Source organism: Dendrobates tinctorius, unplaced genomic scaffold (genome assembly GCF_039654945.1).
Source record: "Dendrobates tinctorius isolate UK_male_01 unplaced genomic scaffold, ASM3965494v1 ptg000251l, whole genome shotgun sequence".
NCBI classification, from domain to species: Eukaryota; Metazoa; Chordata; class Amphibia; order Anura; family Dendrobatidae; genus Dendrobates; species Dendrobates tinctorius.
Genome location: NW_027361918.1, coordinates 7,018,034 through 7,025,934, shown reverse-complemented (window position 1 = coordinate 7,025,934; position 7,901 = coordinate 7,018,034).

Here is a 7,901-nt window from a genome sequence, read left to right as displayed (position 1 = left end):
ACCGTCATCAGCACTTCCACTTCCCCATCTTTAAATGCGCACCTTACGCATTTTGTAATTGTTAGGTCTCTTGAAACCACATTTATTTTTAAGAAATTAAAAAAATTGGTCACCTGCAGCAATCAAATAGTTTTTTTTTAAGTTTGCTGCACCGTAATGTAACAGAAAGAATGCAAAAGGTTATGGATGACAATCAAATGCAATCCAGATAAATGTTTCAATGCTTTTTCTCAGTTTTAGAGATAACAGAAATGTTCACAGATCAGATAACACTATCATAGAATCATAGAATCGTAGAGTTGGAAGGGACCTCCTGGGCCATCTGGTCCAACCCCCTGCTCAAAGCAGGATTCGCTAAATCATCCCAGTTAGATGTCTGTCCAGCCTCTGTTTGAAGACTTCCATTGAAGGAGAACTCACCACTTCTCGTGGCAGCCTGTTCCACTCATTGATCACTCTAACTGTCAAAAAGTTTTTTCTAATATCTAATCTGTGTCTCCTCCCCTTCAGTTTCATCCCATTGCTTCTAGTCTTTCCTTGTTCAAATGAGAATAAAGTTGATCCTTCTACAATGTGACAGCCCTTTAGATATTTGTAGACAGCTATTAAGTCTCCTCTCAGTCTTCTCTTTTGCAAACTAAACATTCCCAAATCCTGCAACCTTTCCTCATAAGACAGGGTTTGCAGACCGGTCACCATTCTGGTCGCTCTTTTCTGAACTTGCTCCAGTTTGTTGATGTCTTTTTTAAAATGTGGTGCCCAAAACTGGACACAATATTCCAGATGAGGTCTGACCAAAGAGGAGTAGAGGGAAATAATGACTTCACGTGATCTAGACTGTATGCTTCTGTTAATACATCCTAGAATTGCATTTGCCTTTTTTGCTGCTGCATCACACTGTTGACTCATATTCAGTCTGTGATCTATTAGTATACCCAAGTCTTTTTCACATGTGCTGTCACTTAGCCCTATTCCTCCCATTCTATATATGCTTTTTTCATTTTTATTGCCCAGATGTAGTACTTTGCATTTCTCCCTGTTAAAAACCATTCTGTTAGTTGCTGCCCACTTCTCCAGTTTATTTAAATCTTTTTGAATCCTCTCTCTCTCTTCTCTAGTATTAGCTATCCCTCCTAGCTTTGTGTCATCAGCAAATTTAATCAGTTTACCCTCAATTCCTTCATCTAAATCGTTGATAAAGATGTTGAACAATACAGGGCCCAGGACAGAGCCCTGTGGTACCCCACTTGAGACATTCTTCCAACTGGATGTGCAGCCATTTACGACCACTCTTTGGGTCCGATCACTAAGCCAGTTATGAATCCACCTAACAGTTGCCTTGTCCATTCCATACTTAGTCATTTTTTCAATAAGGATTGTATGAGAGACTTTGTCAAATGCTTTGCTGAAGTCAAGATATACTATATCTACAGCATTTCCTTGATCCACCCAATCAGTAATACCATCATAGAAGGAAATTAAATTAGTCTGACATGACTTATTAGTTACAAACCCATGCTGACTCTGTTTAATCACTTCATTCTTATCCAGGTATTGACATACATGTTGTTTAATAATTTGTTCAAAGATCTTTCCTGGTATAGAAGTCAGACTCACCGGCCTATAGTTGCCTGGGTCCACCTTCTTCCCCTTTTTGAAGATAGGAACAACATTTGCTCTTCTCCAGTCTTCTGGCACTTCTCCTGTTCTCCAAGAATTTTCAAAGATTATGGAGAGGGGTTCAAAAATTTCTTCTGCTATCTCCTTCAGTACTCTGGGGTGTAATTCATCTGGACCTGGAGACTTGAATACATTTAGGTTAGCTAAGTGTTTCCTCACTATCTTTCTGTTTATAGATATCCTGGATTCTTCTATTCCCTTAATAGGACAGTGAATAACAGTTGATGTTACATTTCCTTTCTGAGAGAAAACAGATGCAAAATAGGAATTTAAAAGTTCAGCCTTCTCAACATCCTGTCTTACCATTTCATCATTTTCATCCTGTAAAAATCCTATAGCATCTTTGACTTTTCTTTTACTTTTGACATATCCCCAAAATCCTTTATTATTGCTTTTGACATCTCTTGCAAGCCTCAATTCATTTTCAGCTTTAGATAATCTGATTTGTGCCTTGCAGGTTCTGCAGACAGCATTATATTCTTCTTTAGATATGCCTCCTTCTTTCCATTTTATAAACATTTTTTGCTTCCTTTTTAGCATGTGCTTAAGTTCTGTGTTCATCCATCCTGGTTTCCTTAAATGCTTCCTATTCTTCCCTCTTTTCGGAATTGTTAACAACTGTGCTTTGAGAATTTCATTTTTCAAGATTTCCCATCCTTCCTGGACATTTTTGTCTTTAAGGATATCCAGCCATTGGATCCCTCCAATTCTCTTTCTGAATCCCTTAAAATCTGCCTTTCTGAAATCTAACCTTGACGTCTGAGTCTTCACAGGTCTTCCGCCTCTAGTTATCCAAAATTCTAAAATAGCATGGTCGCTACCTCCTAGGGTCCCAGCCACTTTTACCTCCTCAACCATTTCCTCCCTGTTTATAAGGATTAGATCCAAGGTAGCAGTTCCCCTTGTTTTCTCCTTTACCTTTTGGAAGATAAAGTTGTCAGCAAGAGAGGATAAGAATTTCCTTGACCTGTTAGTTTTGCCTGAGAGAGATTCCCAACAAATGTCTGGATAGTTGAAATCTCCCATGACAACTATGTCATATTTTTTGGAGAACTTGGCCATTTGATGCATAAAGAGTTCATCCATATCTTCAGCTTGCACAGGCGGCCTGTAGTAAATGCCTACAATGGTGTCTTTTCCATTGTTCTGTCCTTGTATTCTTACCCAAACAGTTTCCACAGAACTCCCAGTCTCTGAAGCTTCAATCTCTGTGCAGATATACGCATTTCTAACATACAATGCGACACCCCCTCCTCGTTTATCAAGTCTGTTTCTTGCAAATAAGTTGTATCCTTATAGCCTTGTATTCCAATCATGTGTATCGTCCCACCAAGTTTCAGTGATTCCAATGACATCATATTTCTTTTCCTGTGTTAGTAGTTCCAATTCTCCTTGTTTGTTGCCCATGCTTTGTGCATTAGTATAGAAACATTTTAGTTTGTGATTGGTTTCTCTTTCTCCAATATTTTTTTTAATTAGATTCTTTCGTCTTTGTTCTTCCTTTCCACTTCTAATAGCAGAGTTCTCAGTAGCATTTGTCAGGTGTATGGCTTTTTCTGGTCTTTTGCTTCCCTTCCCATGTTGTTCTAGTTTAAAGCTCTCCTTACAAGTGTAGCAAGGCGACTTCCAAATACATGCTTTCCAGTCTTCGTAAGGTGCACCCCATCTCTAGCAAGTAGTCCATCGTATAAGTAGTTCACTCCGTGATCCAGAAATCCAAATCGTTGCTGACGGCACCATCGACGTAGCCAGTTGTTCACCTGCAGAATCTTATTCCACCTCCTTGTTCCATGGCCATCCACTGGGAGGATGGAAGAGAAGACCACCTGCGCTCCCAGTTCTTTCACTTTCTTGCCTAAGTCTTCAAAGTCTCTGCAGATGGTTTCCAGGTCGTTTCTTGCGGTGTCATTTGTCCCCACATGTAGTAGCAGGAATGGGTAGTCATCTGTAGGTCTGAAGAGTCCTGATATCCTGTCAGACACATCTTTAATTTTTGCACCTGGAAGACAGCACATTTCTCTTGAAGTTATATCCGGTCTGCAGATAGCGGCCTCTGTTCCTCTCAACAGGGAATCCCCCATGACCACCACTCTCCGTTTCTTCTTTACAACATTTTTCTTTCTCCATCCAGGAGGACTCTGAGGGCGTACAAGGTTGCTGTTTGTTGGCAAAGTCTTATCCTGATGTATTTCTTCATCGTTTTCCTGCGTGAGAGCCTGGTACTGGTTTCTGAGCAGTATGGGTGCTGACTGCCTCCTGATCCTCCTGCTTCTCTGGGTCACATGTCTCCATTCCTCTGTTTCTTCAGGTGCACTTCGAATTTCTTCTCTTTCTGTAACATGAAGAGATAATTCTGCTCTGTCCAAGAACTCTTCACCTTCCTTAATGATCTTCAACGTAGCTAACCTCTCTTCGAGATTTTGCAACTTTTCCTCCAACAGGGACACAAGCTTGCATTTGTGGCATGTGAAGTTTGGCTTTTCCACTGGTAAATCTGTGAACATGTAGCAAGAAATGCAGCTCACCAAATGGCTCCTGGCCTCTTCCATCTTGAGATTTCTTAAAAAGATGAAAGATGAGCCAAAATTCGCGCGCCGATAGGCGCGCGGTTTCTCCGATTTCCTCTTTTCAGCTGCAACGGCCAAAACCCAGTGATCGTTGAGCTCGCGGAGACTCTTCACTTATCCCAGAAGGCACTGGGAATATGCAAATGATCTCCTCAAGACTCTTCCCCTGGTTTCAGACTATGGTCTGAGAAGCAGAGGGCTGCAAAATTTTTAAAAGCTTTTGTTCACTTTTAGAGATCAAAGAAATGTACTCCACATTACGGAATAGTGTATGGCTGAGAGATGTAGCCCAAGAAAATGTTTCAACAGTATTTGGGTGTGTTATATTACACAAAAAAGGATCAAAATATATTCAATTTTTCTAGCACCCACAAAAAAGCTGCAGCTATATATTTTCCAATGGACTGCACAGTTCTAATCCCTGTCTACAGACTGGATTCTGTCACTGTCCCTGCTCCAGCAACTCTCTCGCCCTAGGCTAAATGCAGATTGTATGTGATACAGACGATTAGCCCTTAAGTAAGCACCATGTTTTTGAAGTGGAGAACATCTTGACCATGAAGAAGGTGAGAGGCAAGACCTTCTTCCTCGTTGACTGGAAGGGATTTGGTCCCGAGCAGAGATCATGAGAGCCGAAGAAGAACATTCATGCTCCGTTTCTCCTCCCGAAATTCCTTGATGGCCTGAAGAAAAGGGGGCGTAAAGGTTAGTCCTGCTCTGACAGGTATGGTCTCCAGCGTGTCTCTTCACTCACCCATGCTGTAGACATTTCTTCCCTTCCCAATGCTTCCAGCTGATCCTATAGCCATGTTCTTAGGGCACGCACGCGTGTGCGCCTGCCCTCTTAAAGTGCCAGCCCGTACACTTGCTATTTCCTCCCCAGCCAATGGCTGTGGGACATTATGTATGTATGTATTGCTTACTCCCCACTGGGGAGGTTTCTGAGCAACCTTCCTGCTTACAGTCAATGTTTTGTAAGGTCGCATAACAGTGCAAGTCCTGTTTGCTGCACTCAAGTGCAAATCCTGCTTGCTGCACTCAGATGCAAATCCTGCTTGCTGTACTCAGACATAAATTCTGTCTGCTGCATTCAGATGCAAATCCTGCCTGCTGCACTCAGATATGAACTTGGTCAGCTGCACTCTGATACAAGCTCTGCCTGCTGCTCCATCCAGTCTGTCCTTCTGGGTCCAGCTGCTGCGCTATCGTTGGTCTGTCCTGGAGAGGCACCTGGCATTCATCGGGAGCCAAGTCTAACCTCACCATCAGAGACTCTAATGAACAGTCCGGTGTTCGCTTAGTTATGCCCCCCAGGCCCTCCGGGGTCCATGGCACAGTGGCTCCACAAACCATGTCCGTGACAGTTTGCTCAGGCCATGGATGCCGCTGGACCCCGGATCCTGCCCGTTCGGACCATGTACCAGGAGCTTTGCTGGCAGAAAGACGCACAAGAAGAGCTGTCCATACAGTTGCAGTCTTTAACCACTGAGTTGGAGGATTTAAACATCCCTCCTGAGTTCCAGCATGTTGAAGCAGCCGTGTCTTCTTCAGAGACTTTCAAGACAGTTTGCTTAGTTCGAGTTCCAGGTCCCCGACTCACAGCTCCACCACTGGCAATAAGAAGCTCTGCTTCATCAATCAGTGCCGGCTACATTTTGAACTTCTTCTGCACCACTTCCCGTTGGACCGATCAAAAGAAGCGTTACTTATGTCGCACCTTGGAGGTGAGGCTCTGGTGTGGTTGAACCCATTATGGGAGAGAGAGGATCCGATCATGTCCAATTTGCCTGCATTCTAAGAAGCTTTTCGCAAAGTGTTCAATGAATCCGGGCGAACCACCTTGGCAGCTTCCACTCTTCTCCATCTACGTCAGTCCAATTCTTCTGTGGGGCAATATGCAGCACGCTTTCACACCCTGGTGTCCGAACTTGGATGGAATAATGAAGCTTTGGTGGTGACATTTTGGGAGGGACTTTCCGGAGATATTAAGGATCAGCTAGCCGGTCGAGACCTACCAACTACCTTCGACGACCTGATGTCCCTCGCCATCTGTATAGACCTCCGCTTCTGTCAGTGTGCTAGTGAGGTGGCATGTGAAAGAGAACCACAGCATCTGGCTCCGTTGTTTCAAGGACCACCTGTTCCTTCGCCCTCCCTTGTCGAGGACTCATCAGAACCCATGCAGATTGACCACCTTGGCCTTGCTAGACAGCGACTGAGGGATTGTCATGCTAAAGGCCAGTGCCTGTATTGTGGAGTTATGGGTAACTCCATTCGAGTCTGCCCGGTGAGACCAGACAAGCTCCAGTTGGCGGTAGGAGAGGTCTCCCTAGACGGAAAGGACATCTCCCTTCCTCTGACCCTTACTGTAGCCGTGACATCCGGTGAATCCCAGTTTGTTGAGTCAGTGTATTTGGATTCTGGGACAGCCGGAAATTTTATCCTCCAGGTGGTAGTGGATCGGTTCCAAATTCCAGTTCATCCGCTCAAGAGCCCCCCTGGCAATAACTGTAGATGGGAAAACTCTTCGGGAGATGGTTTGTCTAGCTACTGAGCCCCTAGAGGCCCATAATGGGATGCTTTACACTGAGATTGCCTTCTATGTTCTTTCCCACATGTCTCACGCCTTTCTCTTACGCATACCAAAGCTACAGCAGCATGAACCTGTGTTGGACTGGAGAACTGGAGAGGTGCTCCGCTGGGGACACTCCTGTCATGAGAAGTGTCTGGCTCCAGTGTGGCTGGTTAAGGCCCCATCTTGTCTGCAACACTGCCCGGTTTGCCGTCTGCCTATTGGTCCTTTGCCAATGTTTTTGACAAGGAATCAGAGACTTTGCCACCCCACAGGCCGTATGACTGCCCTATCGAGTTCATTCCCTGATCTACACCTCCTAGAGGCTGAATTTCCCTCTGTCCCCAGCTGAGACTCAAGCTATGTTGGACTACATTTAGGGGAATTTGGCCAAGGGGTTCATTCAGAAATCCTCCTCTCCTGCTGGGGCCGTGATTTTCTTCGTTAAGAAGGATGGATCACTCCAACTCTGTATTGACTATCGAGGTCTTAACCAGATCAGAGTGAAGAATAAACACCCTATCCCCTTGATTCCTGAGTTGTTAGACCGATTACGAGGTGCCAGGATCTTCACAAAACTAGACTTAAGAGATGCCTACACCCTAATCCGCATTCGCCGGGGAGACGAATGGACGATGGCTTTTAACACCAGGGGTGGACATTATGAGTACCTAGTGATACCTTTCAGTCTCAGTAATGCACCGGCAGTTTTTCAGAATTTGTCAACGACATCATCCAGGACCTGCTTTATTCCTGCATAGTCGTGTATCTAGATAATATTCTAGTATTCTCCTTGGATCTGGCATCCCACAGACGAGCAGTTCGAGCAGTCTAAGGGAGAATACGCCAAGTATGAGAAATGCCTTTTCAAACAATCCTCTCTTCCCTTCGTGAGTTACATTATCTTGGATACCAAACTCAGGATGGATCCTGAGAAAGTCTATTCCATCCTTAAATGGCCACTGCCCATGGGGGTCAAAGCAATTCAACGATTCCTTGGCTTTGCTAATTACTATCGGCAATTCATCCCTCACTTCTCCATGCTGACCGCTCCTATCACTGCTATGACCCGAAAGGGAGCT